Below are 9475 nucleotides of genomic sequence, written 5' to 3' on the forward strand. Positions count from 1 at the left end.
CGCCTCCTCCGCCTCCTCCTCCGCCCGCCTCCCGCCGCCGCGGCCGCCGCCTCCCGCCGCCTAGGCCGGCCCCGGCCCGCGCAGCGCCCCCTGCCGGTCGGCCGGACGCGGTGGCGGCGAAGAGCCTGGCGCGGGGCCGACCCTGGCGGCCTCCCTGGCGGCGGCGGCGGCGGCCGCGGCTGGAGCTCTAGGGAGGAAGCGGCTTCCTGGAGGGGGCGCACACTCCCCTGAGATCGCCCTTTACCTGACCTGAAGTCTTTTCTTGCCTCTCAGCCGAGGGAGTGGGGTACCTCTCTATCCTACCCTAGGGGGATGCCGGTCGCCTGAGGAGCCCCCAGCCCAGATCTCAGTGGTCCTCACCTTACACATTTCTTAACCCCACAAAGCCCCTAATCCCGAGGAGCCCTGGACCCGTTTCCGCAAGAAGTTTCTTCCTTTCATCCATCCCCAGAAGTGCCCCGTTTAAACTCCTTCTGAGCCTCCCTCGCCCCTAACGCCTTGTCCCAGGCCTAACCCCAGGGGTCCCCTAGCCACCACCCCGGGGACCCAGCCCCTCCTCTCCAACTGCTTTCCTCTGCAGGCCTCGCCAATGCTTCCTGAACAGCTTTGCGCTCCTTGAGACCCTCATCTTTGTGGGGCGGGAGACGCTTCCTCCTTGGGTCACCCGATCCACCCGACTCTCTTCCTTTGAGCGGCGTGGAGACAGAGGTAAGGAGCGGAATGTGAGGAGGTCACAGGCTGTGTGTTTGGGCTTGGCCCAACTTCCCGTTGCCAGCAGCCGCTCCGGGTCGTTGTATGGACCCTTTCTGTAAGTGCTCGGTGAAGGGCGGTCTTGGAAGTCACGGTGGCCGAGTGGTTAAGGCGTTGGACTCGAAATCCAATGGGGTTTCCCCGCACAGGTTCGAATCCTGTTCGTGACGGGCGCTTTTTTTCCCCTTCAGGGTGTGTGTGAAGGAAACCTCTTGGCTTCCACGTGTCTTTCGTGCCATTCCCTTTCTGTATCGGAAACAGAAGCCAGAAGGTCTCACCCCTGGATTTGGGGGAAGAAAGGGGCTGAGGATGACCACAAGAAGCGTTTAATTATGTACAACTGTATTGGCTGCTAGGATACAAAGCACTTAGAGAATTCTGTAACTTCAGGTTTGCAAGCAGTTTCGACATGCCTTGTTTCATTCTTTCGGGAGGGCGTAGCAAAAGATTTGGTTCAAGAAGGGTTAAGTTTTGTTCGGGAATGTGAATGCTAGTTGTGCTTTTAATAGTCAAACTCCAGATAAAAAGGGCACCTCTGAATTTAATGACCAGACGTCACATCTTGTAGGTCTCTGTACCGTGAAGATCCTGGAAACAAGGCGTTCTCTCACAAGGATTTCCCTGAGGTGCTACGTCTCAGGGATCACAGAGCTTGTGGGGAATAATCTATTGAAACATCAACACTGCCAATCTGGCTGGAGCCAGAGTGTACGAAGATAACTCACTTTTTATCATGTGCTTATTATGTGCCAGGTAGTGTTCTAAATTCTCCGTGTTCCAAGTTCCTAGCTAGGGAATTGATCCTTCTCCAACCGTCCTGTACTCAACCTCAGCCGGTTCTTCCTCTTGCCAGTTTCTCACTGTGGGGAATATCTAGGATTCTTGTTGAGGATGTTCTCTTTGTATTTGATTTCTTGCACAGCCACATTCCCAAGAAGATTCCCCAGAGGGCAGGGATCCAAAGGTAATTCATAGAGTTTTTTACACATTTATTTTTTGGAGTTTCCCACCTTTCTGTCATTCTTATGCTGTCTCATGAGATATGCAAGCAGAGTTTCAAACTCTGTATGCAAACTCTGTTTGCATATGAGATATCTCATATCTATCTCATGCTGCTCTTTCCATTTATGCTGTTTTTTCCTTGCCACTGCCTCCCCCCACCATACCGCTATCCCCCCATACTTTCCATCCAGCATGTCTCTTTACCTGCTCTTTGAGGTTCTTGATTACAACAGCTAGAACCTATCAGTCTACTACTACCATCCATTAGGTTGTATTCAAGGCATCTCCTTTTATGTGCTTCTGCAAATTTTAATTAAAATAAAATAAGTTATATTTATTCTACCTCCTAAATAGTCTCAACTGTGTCTACTTTTCTCAGAAGTGAGTGCAGGCTGGACCCCACCCCTTGCTGGAGCCTTCATGTGAGGACTGCATGTGTTGATGTATGTAATGCATCTACATTGTGATCTATCCACACTGATATTATCTAAAGCATCCACACTGGCCAGGGACCTTAAACCCTATCATGGTCCCTTTTTTTTTCTTCTCCCCATTCTTTCATATTCACTACATTTCATCCACTGGTATTCTTTTAGTTCCTGGTATAATATTTGTCTGTGTTCATGCTTTTCTCTGCCTGAAATTGTCTCTCATCCTCACTTTCTTCTCAGTCTCCATTAAATATTGATTCTCCTGGGAAGTCTTCTCTAACCACTCGTCACTCACATATCCTATTCCCTTATCTTACTATGTGAAATCTTTCTTCCCTTGTAGAATATACACTCTTGGCACATTTAAGCCACTCCAAAAAAATCGTTTTGAGTATGTGGATTTTTTTTTAACGTGTACATATTTTAATCTTCACTCAGACTGGACTGCATGAGAGCTTCTTGAGAGTTAGGACTGTGTATTTTATTCTTTTTTGCACCTCCTCTATTAGGCCTTAGACATGGATGTGATTTAAAAAAAAAAGTACTGAATGAATATAATCTAATAGGTTCTGTACTGGGCTTCCTACCAAGTCCTGGTTTTGCGCATACTCTCAAATTTAATTATCTGAAGAGCCAAGATCAAAATTGACCAGCAGAGGGCAGCAGACAACTATGTTGTGAGGAGAAGAGGCCTCATGGTTTACAAAATGGAGGATCTGGATCCAGAATAAGCTGGTTGAGGTTGTTTGGTACCTCAGATACTACTTTCCATTCTCAAATGCTTCCCTTGTAGTGTTGGAGGTGAGAGGCCAAGACTTTGAACTGTCATGCACAAGAGAGAATTTCAAAATTTTACCATCCCCATTGCCCATCACAATTTCTTCACCCTTCCATCCCAACAAATCTTATCTTTCTGTCCTTCTGTTTTGTGTTTCATAATCCCTTTCTCACTATTCTTACATATTTATTATATTCTACCCCCTGGAATTCTTTAGTTTCTGATTCAATATTTGGCCTTGCTCTTCTGCCCTGAAGTTACTTCTGCACCTTGGCTTGCAAGCCCCACTCATTTCAACCTCCTAAAGAACCTTCCATGAATAGCCTTTCATAACAGATTAAAATTCTCCTACTCTACTCATTCAATCCTTCATTAATTCAGGACAAACAAAACAATGACTTCACTTGACACTTCCAAATCGCCATGTTGTTTTCTACTTTTTTTTGTTTTAAAATCTATACCTTCTGCCTCTAGCTCCATGCTATCTTTAATACCCTGTGGTAGAAAACTTTGCTATGTTTGAAGCCATTGATTTCTTACTGGGCTTGAGAGACACTGTACATTCTTGCTTTTCTCTTAGAACACTATTTCTCCATCTCATCTATTTTCTCCCTTCTTCTGTGAAGTTCTACAAAAGCTTTGCTCTTCTCCTCCCAAGCCACAAACCCCAAACTACTATTCCAAGCATGAACTTTCAGCCACACCATGGTCCTATATCTCAAGCTGCCTTGGTGTTTAGTCGCTAAGTTATGTCTGACTCTTTTGTGACCCCAAGGACTGTAGCCTGCCAGGCTCCTCTGTCCATGGGATTTCCCAGGCAAGAGTACTGGAGTGGGTTGCCATTTCCTTCTCTAGGGGTCTTTCCAACCTGAGGTTTCTGGTTGGAACCTGCATCTCTTGCTTGACAGGCAGATTCTTTACTGCTGAGTCACCAGGAAAGCCCCATATCTCTAGCTGCCTATATGTCTGCATAGCTGACCTAATGTCACCTAAAACACAAAACTTCTTCCTTCCCTGAATCACATTTTCAACTTTTTTCATTTGTTAATACTTTCTCTCAATTCTATCTAGTTTCCAACCTTAAGAATCATCAGACATTTTCTTTTCTGCCATATCCATCATTCATCAATCATTGCTTCCTCCATCATATCACCTATTTCACGCTGTTACAGTGGCCTTCCAGGTGCCCCAGTTTCGCCACTTAAACATCTCTGAAACACTGCTTTCATCAAATTAATCTCATCTAGGAATTTCAGTGCCCCATCTGTTCAAACACATTCTCCTATTATCAGTATGCCCTGCCTAAACCACCCATTTTTTTAATCCTTGTGTCCTTCCAGTAAGATAGCCCCAATCTAAATGGGTTGGACGTCTAAGTCACTGCCTCATTCCTTCTTTCTCTTGTGAAGTTCCTTCTGTCTCCTCACCTTAAAACCAATGACTAGCTAATTCTACCCTATACTGATTTTTTTTTTAAGCTGCAGATTCTTAGATCTTAATCAAATTTGCTTTTATGTGACTAAAAAGCTAATGTGGGGAAATCAAACATGCAGGAACTTATCTCCTTCCAATTTGTCAACTTGTTCCAGATGTTACAAGGCTTGGATCTCTGTAGTTTATCCAGTAACGCAAATAATTAGAGGACCCGAGCCAAAATGATCTCAACCTACACTTATTTCAGGAATGCTATCATTGCACAGAACATTTCTGGAGCTCCTTCATGGCTAGGTTATGGGCCACATTTAAATGATTGATTACTTCAAAATTACTTTAAAAAAAAAAAGCTGAAGCATTAGCCACTTTTATCATGCATCTTATTTTCCAGATTTTGTTCCAGATTACTTCTGGAATTCCCTAAGGTCGAATTCTTAGCCTTATGGAGAAGGCAATGGCAACCCACTCCAGTACTCTTGCCTGGAAAATTCCATGGGTGGAGGAGCCTGGGAGGCTGCCGTCTATGGGGTTGCAGAGTCCGACACGACTGAAGTGACTTAGCAGCAGCAGCAGCAGCAGCAGCAGCAATGTCTGTTGAAAAACTAAAAGCTGAGTCACATAGTTAATTTTAAGGCTTCAGAATCTATGACAATATCTGTGCACAAAAACAGTCTGTCATAGAGACAGTCCCTTTTGAGGAGTGGGTAGTTTGAGCCCTCATTAAAGCTACGGGTAGAACTGTAAACCAACTGTCTTGTGTTTCCTGAGTTAGCTTACATGGATGTCTTTTAATAATGTCATTAGCCTTTTCAACTTTTTCGAAAGATTGGCGTCTCAAGCAACAGTGTGATACTCTATTCCTAGAGCTTTTGACATCCCTTGAGTTATAGCAGCTTTAAAGACGGAGCCATTGTCACTCTGAACTTTAGAGTTTAAGATCCCACTTACATCATGAGAAGTCAGTACAGTAAAATTTCACCCATTAGTAAACTTATGAGCTATAGGCATTAGTAAAACAATAGCAACAATTACCCTTAAGCAATGTGGCCATAGCCTTTTTTCAGTAACAAACTAAACTCTGATCCTGTGGACAAGCTCAAAGTTGGAGCCTGTAAGAGAGCAGTTTGAAGAGCCTTAAAAGCCGTTTGTGTCTCTGGGGACCAAACCAGCTTGTCGGTTTGGGCCTACTGAGTCTCAGTTAAAAGTTTATATAAAGGCTGGGCAAATTTCCCATAACTTGGAGTCCAAATGCAGCAATAGCTTGTAATGCTCAAGAATCCTCTCAATTGTCTAAAGTCATATTTGGCTCATTTAGGAATAAAGTATAAGGATTAGACACACACACACACACACACAAAAGAATTCTTAGCCTTCTGTTCTCTCCTTTAGTGGCTGCTATCATTCCTGGAATTTCTTGATAATTCCCAAATCCACATCTTTAACCCTAACTTCTTGCTCTTAAGCTGTAGACCCACATTTCTGTTTTCTAGCCAACCCCCTCTATGGGGAAGCACTTCCAACCCATTTTTCCCCAAATGAGCTCATTACTTCATTCTTCAAACCTGCTCATCATCTTCTCCTCGCTATTCAGGTTAATGACATGTCCTCTCACTCACAGACTAGAAACCTCAGTCTTTATCTGTGACTCACCTTTAATTAAGTGTCCCTTTTTATGTGCACTGATTAGCAACTCAGGCTCTGGAATGAATTCTGGGTTCAAATCCTAGTTCTGATTTTTAAAAAATAAATTTGGCCACAACCCACAGCATGTGGGATCTTAGTTCCCTGACCAGGGATTGAACCCATGCCCCCTGCATTGGAAGGCTGATTCTTAACCACTGGACTGCCCGGGAAGTCCCCCAGTTCTGATTATTAGCTACATGAACTTTGTCCTTTGTCTCAGTTTCCCCACATAGAAAGTGATGATGATAATAATCTTTTTATAAAACTGCTGGGATGACTAGATGCTTAATATTTAGCTCATGACTCACAATACATGCTCAATCTGACTGTTAGTCCCTTTCCTCACTGCCAATATCTGATCCTATTTGGAACTCAGCTCTAGTGATTCCTGGAAAGACTTCCCTCCTGCATCCCACCAGGGTAGGGTAGGGAGTTGACCCCTTTCCTCCTCATTGTCCCACTGCATTAAACATACATATTAGCAGTATGCTATTCTGTATTTCCCATTATTTGTTCAAGTGTATGTCACCCAAGCTTCAAATTCCTTTCAAGGAATATACAATTATTTGTATATCTCAAATGCCCAGAACCCAGTCTAGCACTTGATACTTATGCTATAAATTTTGGCTGAGTGAATCCAGTCAGTTACCAAGGTCAGTTAACCTGTTGATTTTTCTCCCCTCCTCTGTCCTCTTTCCTGGTCATTTCAAGCTCTAATCCTCTCATGTGAATTAGTGCAAAGCTTACTAATGTTATCATCCAATTTTCATTGTTTTTCTATCATCACTAGAACCATGAATTACAAGTCACGTCTCTTCTCAAGAACTTATCTGTAAAACTAATGTCCAAATTCCCTGCCATATCAATGCTTTCCAGGAATCAGCCCCAAATTATTTTTAGTCTTCCATTACTTCTTTCAACAAACTCTATGCTTCAGATCACATTCCTCCTTCTTCAATATATCCTTCACTTCCAATTGTTTTTATTCATGCTATTATTTCAGCCTAAAACAGAGGTTGAAAACTGGTGAACCATGTTTTTTTTGGCCCACATTTTAAAAATTGAGCCAACATTTAAAAGTTGTGATATTTAGCATAAACATTAGGATGTCCACAAGTTTTTGAAAAAAGTCAGGAGCAGTGTTGGGTCTCTATTCTTGTATAGCAGTAACCAATCAGATCTGTACTGCCAGCTGCCCCTTCTCTCAGGGCACATATTTGTCACCTAGCCAGCTTCAAAAACCTCTCAATGATGAAAGTGTACAGTGAAGAGATCAGGGTAATAGTGGGACAACTGGGCCTATGTTCTAATGTTACACAACATAAAGAACATCTCCCCTGAGATGTCTTTTATTCCCAGAACTGGTTAACTTCCCTCTGACTCCAGGGAATTCCCTGGTAGGGCTCTGACTCCACACTTTCACAGCTGAGGGCCTGGGTTCAATCTCAGGTTGGGGAACTAAGATCCCACAAGCCACATGGCATGACAAAAAAAAAAAGAATCTGACTCTAGATCTAATCTTGTTTAGGAAAAATAGCGGTTTGAAGAATAAGTTAAAGGACATTGTCAAGAAGGAGTCAAATTCAAAAGACCACTCTCTGGACAACTGACCCTATTCTCTTCAACAAATTAATGTTACCAAAAAGAGGTTGTTTAAGGAATCCAGACAGAGTTAAAACACATAACCTGGTATAACCACATGGTTCCTGGATTGGATCCAGGTTGGAGAGTAATCAGCTCTAAAAGTATTTTTCTTAGGACAATTGGGGAACTGCGAATATAAGTTTGTATTAGATTAAGGATACATTGTTAATTTTAAGCATTTGTTATTTTGACAATGCAGAAAAATTCTGATTTTTCAAAGGCATATACTAAAAAAAAACAAAACAAAAACAAAAAATTAAAACAAGCAACGCTCTTTACTTCCCTGCCCGTTCTCCTGACCTTAAAATAGGTTGGCACATTTTCTATAAAGGACAAAGTAGCACACATTTTAGGTTTTGCCATAGTTCTATGGCAGGTACTCAGCTCTACTGCTGTAATCTGAAAGCAGCCAGAGACAATATACATAAATACAAATGGGCATGGCTGTGTTCCAGTACAACTTTTTTTTCCAAAATCAGGCAGCAAGATACAAGTTGTAGTTTGCCAACCTCTGATCTAGAATAATATACCACGTCCTAACCTCTGATGTAGAACAAGATACCATGTCTCCCGGAAAAGTCTTTCCTGGAACCCAGGGCTTTATCTTCACTCTGCTCACATACTGCTTGTGGCAAGATCCACTTCCCACATTTATGATGTCTTATTATATACTCTGATGCTGGGAAAGATTGAAGGCAGGAGGAGTAGAGGACGACAGAAGATGAGATGGTTGGATGGCACCACCAACTCGATGGACATGAATTTGAACAAGCTCCAGGAGTTGGTGATGGATGGGGAAGCCTGGCGTGCTGCAGTCCATGGGGTTGCAGAGTTGGACATGACTGAGCAACTGAACTGAACTGATTGAACATTTATCTCCATCGGGGAGTAACTTCTGTGAAGGTAGGTGCCATTTTGCTATATGAACCACCAGCCCCAGCCCCACCCTAGTTGAGTTCTTGCAAAATAGACATTCAGTGAGTATTGTTTCCAAAAACCAGGCCTACCCTAAAAGATTTGGCATCATTCATAACATTCAAAAGAATGAACAGCAGGTTCTAAACATAATTTTCGGGTGCCATTGCCTTCTCCAAACATTATTTTAAAGAAACTTAAAAAAAGCACTACTGTCACTAGAGCATATATGTTGCCACTTGTGGTCTATACCATGATGTGTTTATCAGCATCTTCTAATCAGATCTTGTGTATATGAAAGTGTAGTAGATTCCATGTGCACAGGAGTGTTCTTATGCTTTTTTTTGCCCCTCTAAAGTGTCTAGAGTACTATTAGATTTATATTAGGTGCACAGTAAATGCTCAACAAATTTAAAATACAGTACTGTGGTAAAAGATTTTTTTTCTCATGATAGGGAAAGTGGCAGTAAACGCCTACAGAAGGGTTTATCGGGTTTGACAATCACAGCAGGCAGTCGTTCCAGGTTCCTTTCCTCATGTTTACTTTTTTGGTTAGGTGGAGGTTTCTCTGCCTGCCATGGAATCCCAGATTCCAAAGCAAAGGTGTTTGTGGGACAAGGGGAAAGGTACTTGCATATGGTCTACAGAAAGTGTCCCCAAATCCCAGAGCACCTTGGGAAGACATGGATTTGCAGCAAAGGAAAACTCTGAAAATAACACAGTCCAGATCACTAGCAAGAGCGCTTCAGCTCTACAGAACAGGAGACAGGAGGGAAGGGCGTAGGAGGGTACATTCCTTCCACACAGACCTCCTAAAACAGAGGTCAGCCCAAAGACA

The 9475-nt window shown here is 42.9% G+C and overlaps 1 long non-coding RNA gene and 1 other non-coding gene across 4 annotated transcripts; both read left to right on the forward strand.

The window, feature by feature from the left end:
• The first annotated feature begins 16 nt into the window (after positions 1-16).
• LOC138987904 (uncharacterized) lies at positions 17-8627 on the forward strand. 3 transcript variants are annotated; one of them, XR_011464181.1, is made up of 4 exons: positions 17-708; positions 942-1714; positions 2132-2195; positions 8411-8627. It is a non-coding gene; the product is annotated as an uncharacterized lncRNA (long non-coding RNA). The 3 variants fall into 3 exon arrangements; XR_011464183.1 differs by having other exon boundaries at positions 139-708; positions 1673-1714; XR_011464182.1 differs by lacking the exon at positions 2132-2195 and having other exon boundaries at positions 20-708.
• TRNAS-CGA (transfer RNA serine (anticodon CGA)) lies at positions 839-920 on the forward strand. The gene has a single exon. It is a non-coding gene; the product is annotated as a tRNA-Ser (tRNA).
• Positions 8628-9475: the final 848 nt, after the last annotated feature.

This window comes from Bos mutus, chromosome 5, assembly GCF_027580195.1.
Source record: "Bos mutus isolate GX-2022 chromosome 5, NWIPB_WYAK_1.1, whole genome shotgun sequence".
NCBI lineage: Eukaryota > Metazoa > Chordata > Mammalia > Artiodactyla > Bovidae > Bos > Bos mutus.